General features: G+C 37.5%; 1 long non-coding RNA gene across 1 annotated transcript; it reads left to right on the top strand.

Annotated features, from left to right (window-relative positions):
- The first annotated feature begins 3,671 nt into the window (after positions 1–3,671).
- On the top strand, positions 3,672–8,267 carry LOC117478381. Its single transcript, XR_004555415.1, has 4 exons — positions 3,672–3,800; positions 7,361–7,509; positions 7,857–7,955; positions 8,061–8,267. It is a non-coding gene; the product is annotated as an uncharacterized LOC117478381 (long non-coding RNA).
- Positions 8,268–9,472: the final 1,205 nt, after the last annotated feature.

The following is a 9,472-nucleotide window of genomic DNA, read 5'->3' as shown; positions in this document are numbered from 1 at the left end:
TCAACAGTTGAGTAATTACTTGCATTTAAATAACTGTTTTGATGTGTTCCAATCAGGCTTTCGACCAAACCACAGCACTGAGGCTGGTGCCCCACGAGGACGAAAACGGGTTGTATCCGCATATTTCTCTTGCGTATAGCCCTTTTTGCCACACGAGGCCGTAACTAAACGATAGAAACGGACCCCGCAAACGATAACGGGTCCCAAGGTGGATAGATCTGCAAACGGAGCGCTCTGGGGGGTCAAACGGCTCCGTGTAATCGCCCCTATACGATAATTTTCTGATAATGATGACGCAATAGCCCCGCCTCTCCCCACCTCTGCTGCTCACCCCCGCATCAAAGTAAACTGCACACTGAATTCAGATTATTTATCTTTCTCTCGATATGGACATAAACGCGAGTGAAGTCTAATCTGACAGGACGGAGACACGCAGCTCTGCTCACCTGCATGAGACAGACAATGACACTGTCAGAAGAGAGGGAGGAAAAAGAGAGGCTCCGTGTATTTTATTATTATATTATTATATAGAGTCATTATTCATTTGTTTTAAAGCTCAATAAATAACAAAGAAGACCTTTGACCGGCACTTTTATAATTTTGTCCGGAAGATTTAAACTTTAACACACGTTGACCGGCGAAAAACTCTGCCCGGTTCCCTCGGCCCCCACCGCGGAGAATAAACAGAAGGGCAACCATGACAACCATGCTTCTTCGCTGCTTTTGTGGTGGAAGTTACAGCGCCACGTACAGGCTCGGCATATGTACTGCAGCTTTTCCAGCGGTTGGAGCTAAACGGAGCTGTCTTGTGTGAACAGACATCCGGTGTCTATTGCGTGTGGACGGAAGCCTTTTTTGCGATTGTTATTGCGTTTGTGTATGCGTTTTCCTGTATGCGTCCTCGTGGGGCACCAGCCTGAGACTGCTCTTGTAAAGGTCTTCAATGACATCCACTTAAACACAGACAGTGGCAGAACTTCAGTGTTAGTATTATTAGATCTCAGTGCTGCGTTTGACACTGTTGACCACAACATATTACTAGACCGACTAGAAAACTGGGTGGGACTTTCGGAAACAGTTCTAAATTGGTTTGAATCCTACTTAAAGGACAGAAAAAACTTTGTTTCTATAGGTAAATACACATCTGAGTTGACAAATATGACATGTGGGGTACCTCAAGGCTCCATCTTGGGGCCTCTTCTCTTTAACATCTACATGCTATCATTGGCTCAGATAATGAAAAACAACAAAATAAGTTCCCAGGTCAAAAAGTAGTATACTTTAGTGTATTAGAAATATAATTTAAGTATACGAAAGTATATACAAGTATACTTTTACTTTTTGTGCTTGATTGAAAGTATGTTTAAAATGTACTTTTAAAAAGTGTAATTCAAAATAGATGTCATTTAGTTCAATTTCAATGTACTAAAAATAAATATACTATTTCTGAAATACTTAAAGTGGTATTTCAGTGTGCTTATTAAAAGTGTTCTTGAATCTAAGTGTATTGTGAATTGTAAGTAAGTACACTTTCGCTACTACGTACTAAATCGCAAATACTTATAGTGGTCATTAAGTATACTGATCGAAAGTACAATCATTTTTTTGTATTTTGTAATACCCTATTAGCATGCTTTATTAACGTGTACATTAATTTCACTTCATTAGAAGTGTATTTAAGTACTCTTATAAAAAGTGCACTTTAATATACATTTTTCTTAAATTGTACTTCATTGTACTTTTAAAAAGTATATTAACTTGCAAATACTTATAGTGGTACGTTAGTCTACTTTTGAAAAGTTAAATATATGCAAGTCCTTTGTAATACACTATTAGTATGCTTTATCTTAGTAGACTTTAATGTCACTTCATTAGAAGTGTACATAAGTATACTTACAAACAGTGCACTTTAATATACATTTTTCTTAATTTGTACTTCATTGTACTTTTAAAAAGTATATTAACTTGCAAATACTTATAGTGGTACGTTAGTCTACTTTTGAAAAGTTAAATATATGCAAGTCCTTTGTAATACACTATTAGTATGCTTTATTTAAGTAGACTTTAATTTCACTTCCTTAGAAGTGTACATAAGTATACTTACAAACAGTGCACTTTAATGTTAGTTCATTTTAAACTGTACTTCAGTGTACTTTGTTTGTTAGTGTTTATTTTATAACACTTGTGAATAGTGTACTTTGTTTACACCTCCGGGAAGAGTATAGGTCTGGACTATCTATTACCATCATGTATTAATGCACAAGGACTTACTACGGCACTTTATGTATGTCAGGTTCAGAACAGGTTCCTAAAACACATTGGTACATCCCATTCAACATTCTACTACAGGTGTGTACTTAACAAGTCAATCTACTAGGGATTCGTACATTACAAAATACTAAGAAGCAGAACATCAAAATGACAGAATTCATTGTGCACATAATTGGAAATTAGTACTCATTATAGGCTCATTATTTCATCTCATTCGTTATCCGGTGAATTACATCAAGCCTATAGTCTGAACCAGTTCTTGAGGCTTCCTTGATGTCCAGTCAAATCAGTCTTGTTCAATGTTGTTTGGTAGAGGGATAACATATATCTTCTCCCTCGACTTAATCATGACACATTTGCATGTCAATGAGTCTGGATTTTTGGCATACACATTGTTGCACTCAGACACTTCATACATAAAGCTTGATGCAATATGAAGTGTTGTGTCTCTGCACAGCTTCCTTCCAAATTTCATCTGTGGAAGCCGTAATACTGTAAAAAGTACGACCAATCATTTTAGCCGGCCCGGCTAAAATAACTGGATGGCCTACCTGCCTGTCAGCCTTCCATCTGTGCACAAACTTATCTCGTGCCCTCATTGGTTATGTGCGCGTACGTGTGTGTTGGAGGAGGGGCTCTCTAAGGAAGTGGCAGATTTTCTCCGGTTGTGTATTTTCAAATTTTAGCGATCTCATGACGGTTTCTCAAACTTACCTATTCCACCTTTAACATGAAGTAACATTAAGTAACCCAAAATGTTAAACAGTAAGAGTAGTAGTCATATTTCGTGAACCCTTTGAAGAGTACTGTCACACCAGTGTGTTCATTCTATAATACACCGTTTAAGCCCAGATGCCCCCGGTGGAGAAATGCTAACGCTAATGCTACATTAGCATCGGCGATCTTTTCTACTTCATGCTATCTGCACAAATGGTTGACATTGAACATTAAAAAGATCAGGCAGTTCAGGGAGAATCAAAGGAAGGCAGGCAGGCAGGCAGCTTTGCATGACATTCTTCTGTACGTGTTTCATTGTGGTGATAGTGAGGGTAGTCAATCCCTTTTTTGGCAAGACAGTAGTGACGGCCATCTTGGTGACGTGTGTTGTTGTGAGAGACCAGAGATGTAGTTCATTGAGCGTTTCACACAAAAAAATGTGTTACTTCACGGTTTTACAACACATTTAAAAAAAATGTACTTGAAAGATTATCTTTTAAATTGACAAACATCATATGTGTAATTTGTGGCACAATTAAAATGGGATCGAAAGATAATCTTTCTCTCGCCATTGACTTCAATACATAATTTTTCCGAAATAAGGTCCCATGGAGGTTCACCAGAAGGGGAGGGACTTCGCCTCTCTATTTGAAACTTCCACAGTTTGAGCGGGTCTCCTCCTGCGCAGCTGCTGCTCACTCTGTCTATATGTCTGCTCCAGGAGTTTATGGATTAATATCGGGATCGTTTTACATCTACACATTAAATATGAGCAGCGGGATGTCAACAGAGAACAGAAGACTTGAGATCTGGTGAGTCCTGCAACTGTAATGTAGTTAAACGTGTTTAGATAATCCTTAGTTTGGGAATGTTTTATTTTGTATTTAAGGTTACGTTTCTTCTTCTAGTTCAGTGAGTTGTGGTCATACAGTGATGAGACGTATACATATGGAATCTGTAGAATCTCAGCTTTCATATGATACGTTTGTGCAGATAGCATGAAGTAGAAAAGATCGCTTTAGCCAGTTATGTGCTAAAGTAGCGTTAGCCCGTTTTCGCTAAGTGCTGATTTGCTTGATGTTAGACTTGTGTTTTGTTAGGTAACAATGGTTAATATCGTCAGTTAGCTGAGTTTCTTCCCGTTGAGTGGGTATGCATCATTAACATGGGCGTAGGAAGCATCCTGAATGTGGGGGGGACATTTTTAACGGGGGGTGTGGGGGCGAAAAAAAATATAGATTTCCTGTATTCTGGTGCATTTTAACAGGTGGTTTGATACTTTTATGTGGCTATACTAGCATGAGGAAAATGATGGGTACATTTTGTAATTTCATCCAGTAGTAAAGAAAGGAAACATATTTGATTATTAATTCAGAGCTGTCTTTGAATTAATAAAAAGCAGTTTAAATGCCCATTTTTTGTACATTTATATACAACAATAAATATTTGTGAGTGCATTGAGAGATATTGTTGTGGAGAGTCATTTATATATAAATCGCAAAATACATTTGTGAATCCTTCTGTGAGCATTTATTAATATTGAGACTGATCTGACTCCATACAGATGTTAAGTTCACCTAGGAATGATATAATTGACTTAAATGTTCAAATAAATGTTGCTCTTCTGTCTATATTGGTCATATGATGCCCCTTGACTGAAATGTTTCCTGTTCAATATCCCCACTGATTTCCTTAAAATCCTGGGATGAGAGTCCACATCACAATTTACTCTCAACTGTCATTTCCCTTTCATCACTCACCTCAGCAATGGACCTCTCTCCACTGTCCCTGTATTCTGCCTCTGACTCACTCTCAAGTGCCTAGATGTCAAGAGAGGTGGCGAAGTGATAATTATTTATTGAGCAGTATACTCTTTCACATTGAATCATAACAAGTCATACTGAATGTAAATACAACTGACTCTAAAGTAAGTCCCAGTCTGTGACATTGGACATTTTGAAGACTCAAAGTCCCAAGCAGTAGGTAGAATATTAGCTAGTCTATGTAATGTGCACAGCAAATAAATAGTTAACTGAATACTGGGATGGAAATAGCCTATAAGCACTCAGTAAAACATAAACACACACAAAAAGCTTCTGAATGATAAGTATAATTAAAACATAATGCACATTACCATTTTGAGAGAGAGTACCTAAGTTAAAGAACTCAGAAAAGAATCTCTTATCGAACTGAGGCTCCAGTAAAACACACTGACTGCGTCTCTACATGGACATCAGTAAGCCGTTTATGAGTATTATCCCGGTTATGATCATATTGGGGATATGGTGTTTACATGAGCACAGAGAGATCGGGTTATTCATGTTCCCTGTTTACATGATAAATACTAGTAACCTGGCATTTCGATGCCTTTTCTCATCTAAACTATTCAGTATTTGTATCTCTCTATCATGACATAAAGACGAAACTCCTCTCCAGAAGTGAGACGCCGCCATCACTGTTAACTGATTAACTGCTACCAGCTGATGACTTACTTTCCTCTTCTTTGAAAAAAATGTTCTTATGTCCATGTTGTCTGGGGGAGAAAACATATCAAACCAAGAGATCGTCAGCTTTGATTTTCGCTGTATTAACCATTTCCTGAACATTTGGTGTGTGTGCCTTACCTCCGCTACCGGCATCGCTTCATACAACAGATCTGAGCTGTCCAACTATGACAACACTCCTTGAACATGCGCGCGCTATGTGAGAATCTGCCTTGGTACAAAGTAGCAGTGAAAACATGGTACGGAGTTTCATTGATTTGGGCATTCTCTCAATAAGCAAGTGGAATGGATTTAATTTGATAGTGAAGCACTGACACAGCGCTCTACAAAGTGCGGCGAGTGGATAGACCGATTCACGGACTTTCCTCATAGTAAAAGTGGGGGGGTCTAAACTAATCATTTGAAAAAGTGGGGGGGACTTGTCCCACCCTCATATAATGGCTGCGACGCCCATGATCATTAATAGGTTGTACAATGTTAAGAAGCCCTGAGGTGCTGTTGCTTGCAAGATGTTGCGCCTGCCCCGGTGGGGGAAACCGGGCTTAACAGGTATCAAGGTGGCTGCTAACGTTAGCTTACAGCTTCTTGCAGTGCTTCCGCCACCCTCTTGTCTCCAATGCGGGACAATTACACATAAACATGCAGCAGGGTGTCACAGTGTTGTCGCCAAGTTTATTGTAAAGTTTCACAGCTTTCTTACAGCGGAATCCAGTTTGTTAATGTTCAGTAGCCAACAGCTAGCATAGCATAAACGGCTAACCGCTAACGTTTGGCTAACTTGCTAGTTAGCTCTGCTCTATATAATACAAGCTAACATGACTAGCTAATGTCACAGTCTATGAACTTAAAATAGTTTTTGTAATACTACATCATACATGCTTGGTCCAAATCACTGCTAAAATAATTATTTTTAACACAATTATTATTATAGTAGCCTATGTATTTGTTTTGCATTTTTATTACACTTGGCATAAACTATTTTAGTTCATCAATTAAAGTTAGGGTAGGTAAGTTTGAGAAACCGGCTCGAGATACACTTTTTGTTATATTCCATGGAATGCTCTTAAAGGTGGGGTAGGTAAGTTTGAGAAACCGGCTCGAGATACACTTTTTGTTATATTCCATGGAATGCTCTTAACATCCCGATAGCAATGAATATCTTAAGTGCTTTGACAAAAAATCCATAAAATAATGTCATCTGTGGAAGCCGTAATACTGTAAAAAGTACGACCAATCATTTTAGCCGGCCCGGCTAAAATAACTGGATGGCCTACCTGCCTGTCAGCCTTCCATCTGTGCACAAACTTATCTCGTCCCCTCATTGGTCATGTGCGCGTTTGTGTGTGTTGGAGGAGGGGCTCTATAAGGAAGTGGCAGATTTTCTCCGGTTGTGTATTTTCAAATTCTAGCGATCTCGAGCCGGTTTCTCAAACTACCTACCCTACCTTTAAGAACGGGAGAATGAAAATAATGATTTGTGGTAATCAAAAACAAGGTATTTAATGAATACTTTGAATATTAATGACTAAAGAAATACATTTGAAAATGTATAGTAAAGAAATACATTTGAAAATGTATAGTAAAGAAACACTCAGCCATGCATTAAATAACATAGGAAAAGAATAAGGGTAATTTTGATACAAACGTGATTTTTATTCAAAAAGTAAGAAATATTTTGTATTAATTATATTTGGTGTTGATCAAAAACAGGTTAATTGAGGAATACCTGGAATCCTGAATGATTAAAGTAATTTATTGCAAAGATATTTACAATTTAAAACTAATTCGGGTCACTTTTGACGCATGTTGGTTGTATGTTGTGTAACAAAGGGTTAACATGACAGCTGTGATGTTCACTCTTTTGACAGAGCACCAGTGGACAGTGAAGACTATGGAAGAGAAGATGTGATGGCTTTGTGTGGAAAGCTGCTGAAGCCAGCCGGTGACTCCTCATCAGTCTCTCCAGGCAGCACCCAGCTATTCTTCTTCCATCTTGCAGATGAAAATACTTTGATATGTGAGTAATTTGGGCCCCAACCCCAAATTGCACCCAATGCTGCGCATTGGTGTGTGGATGTGAGTGAATGTGTTACCTCTGATGGTTAGCTCCAGCCATCAGTGTATGAATGTGTGTGAATGTGATATGTGGTGTAAAAGCGCTTTGAGTAGCCTGCTGACTAGATAAAGCGCTCTACAAGTACAGTCCATTTACCATTACAAATATGTTTTGTTGCCATTAGAAACACACTTGCATGACTATTATATTATATCTCCAGTGTTTGAAATATAGCAAAGCATTCAAGTTCATTTAATGGTACAGGTACAATAGTTGTAATTTACCTTGTTTTAATCCGCCTCTTTCAGAAATGTAAAACACCCTGGCCAAGTATACCCTTACTGGGAAGGGGAAAACAGCAGAGGTCAAGAACCAACTTGACCCGGAGAAAGTGAATGCCATTATAGGTACAGATATTCTGTATTAATGTTATCATTATGAATGGATTTCAATCTAATATATTGTCTATATTATCAAGTATTAAATCCCATGCTTCCTTCCTGTTTTGAAAGACACGGTGAGAGAAAAATATCCGGGTACCGAGGTCAGCGTGATCCGGGCCCTGCTGCGGAGGAAATGCAACAATGAGAGCTACAAAAACAACGTTCCTCCTAAGTGATGGCCGCCATTTATTTTATTTAGACTTTGCAAGTCCATAAATGACGTGAGTCAGTTTAACCATCATGTTTTGTTAATTGTTCAATTTATTCAAGTATGAACACGTTTTTTGGTTTGTTGTAAATGTTTTTATGTCATTAAAATTATGTTTTTCTCAAAATTGAAGTGCAATTTGTCATGAAACAGAATAGCACACTTGGTGTGTACTTAAGTGGTATCTGGAAGTAGCTTAAAGTGTATGTGAAGTATAATAGTGATGTATTGTAAGTATGCTTCTGTAGCACATAACCCATTACTTGCAGTGGTAACAGTATTGTACTTAAAATACACTTCTATTCTATAGTATAAGCAGTGATACCATACACTTCTACTCTACATTATAGTATAATAACATTATACTTAAAATACATGGATTTATGATGCTTAAATTGTGATAGAACCTTACTATAAATACATTTTTATTAACATAATAGCACAATTTAAAAGTATTAAATACAGTCAGAAAGTGCATTTGAAATATAACAAGTGTGCTTGAATAAGTATGATAATAGTATGTTCAAAACACACTTATACACTACTATGAATTGAGCTGAATGCCCTTTTAAGTATATTTCCAACACACTGGTGATATAATACAATTGTACTTAAGGTGTGTTTCGAATGCACACGAATCATGATTTTAACTGGTGTACTTCAGTACACTTAAAAAGTAAAAAGTTGTGTCAATTTAGCACACAATTTACACTTCAAGTATACTCAACTAATGCTTAAGTAGTACTCAAGTACTACTTGAGTACACTTTAGTATACTTGAATGCGACCAAAATAGCACATTTATCCTAAAAGTGTACTTAAAATTAAAAAGTATAATTTAAGATAAAAATGTTTTACCTGGGTTACCATAGCTATGCGGATGACACACAAATGTACGTAACCATTTCACCAGGAGACTATGCTCCAATTCAAACACTGAGTAAGTGCATTGAACAAATCAATGACTGGATCTGTCAGAACTTTCTCCAATTAAACAAAGATAAAACTGAGGTAATGGTTTTTGGAGCCAAGGCAGAACGTATAAAAGTTAGCGCTGAGCTTCAGTCTGCAATGTTCAAAACAACAGATAAAGCCAGAAATCTAGGTGTAGTCATGGACTCTGACCTGAGTTTCAACAGTCACATTAAAACAATTACTAAATCAGCCGACTATCACCTTAAGAATATATCGAGGATTAAAAGACTAATGTCACAGCAGGATTTGGAAAAACTTGTCCATGCTTTTATCTTCAGTAGACTGGACTACTGTAATGG

Source organism: Trematomus bernacchii, unplaced genomic scaffold, assembly GCF_902827165.1.
Source record: "Trematomus bernacchii unplaced genomic scaffold, fTreBer1.1, whole genome shotgun sequence".
NCBI classification, from domain to species: domain Eukaryota; kingdom Metazoa; phylum Chordata; class Actinopteri; order Perciformes; family Nototheniidae; genus Trematomus; species Trematomus bernacchii.
This window is presented reverse-complemented; position numbering and strand designations above follow the sequence as displayed.